The following is a 1,035-nucleotide window of genomic DNA, read 5'->3' as shown; positions in this document are numbered from 1 at the left end:
CAATAGCCTCTGTATCAATAGCTTCTGTATCAGTAGCCTCTCTATCAGTAGCCCCTCTTTCAGTAGCCTCTCTATCAGTGGCCTCTCTATCAGTAGCCCCTCTTTCAGTAGCCTCTCTATCAGTGGCCTCTCTATCAGTAGCCCCTCTTTCAGTAGCCTCTCTATCAGTGGCCTCTCTATCAGTAGCCCCTCTTTCAGTAGCCTCTCTATCAGTGGCCTCTCTATCAGTAGCCCCTCTTTCAGTAGCCTCTCTATCAGTGGCCTCTCTATCAGTAGCCCCTCTTTCAGTAGCCTCTCTATCAGTGGCCTCTCTATCAGTAGCCCCTCTTTCAGTAGCCTCTCTATCAGTGGCCTCTCTATCAGTAGCCCCTCTTTCAGTAGCCTCTCTATCAGTGGCCTCTCTATCAGTAGCCCCTCTTTCAGTAGCCTCTCTATCAGTGGCCTCTCTATCAGTAGCCCCTCTTTCAGTAGCCTCTCTATCAGTGGCCTCTCTATCAGTAGCCCCTCTTTCAGTAGCCTCTCTATCAGTGGCCTCTCTATCAGTAGCCCCTCTTTCAGTAGCCTCTCTATCAGTGGCCTCTCTATCAGTAGCCCCTCTTTCAGTAGCCTCTCTATCAGTGGCCTCTCTATCAGTAGCCCCTCTTTCAGTAGCCTCTCTATCAGTGGCCTCTCTATCAGTAGCCCCTCTTTCAGTAGCCTCTCTATCCGATAGACTGCCATAGAAATCAGTGTCATCATCCCTTTTGTTGAACTCCACATGTAGAACACTTCTACAATTCTCTTGATTTACTTGCATTAGATAACAAAAAACGTCTTCATCTTCCCAGATATATGATGGCTTGTTCGAATACATTACCATTGGAAAGTAACTAATCTTCGCTTCCATCTTATAGTCATCTACCTTTATCTTTCTGCAAATACGCTCAACCAAAACAGAGCGTGTGATCTCATCCACTGATTTCTTCAACACAAAAGTGTGAATTTCATCTTCCCCTTCACCTTCTCCCGAAATCCATTTCATTTCAACCCCATCTT

The sequence above is a fragment of the Brassica oleracea genome, chromosome C2 (assembly GCF_000695525.1).
Source record: "Brassica oleracea var. oleracea cultivar TO1000 chromosome C2, BOL, whole genome shotgun sequence".
NCBI classification, from domain to species: Eukaryota; Viridiplantae; Streptophyta; class Magnoliopsida; order Brassicales; family Brassicaceae; genus Brassica; species Brassica oleracea.
Note: the sequence above shows the minus strand (reverse complement) of the source record.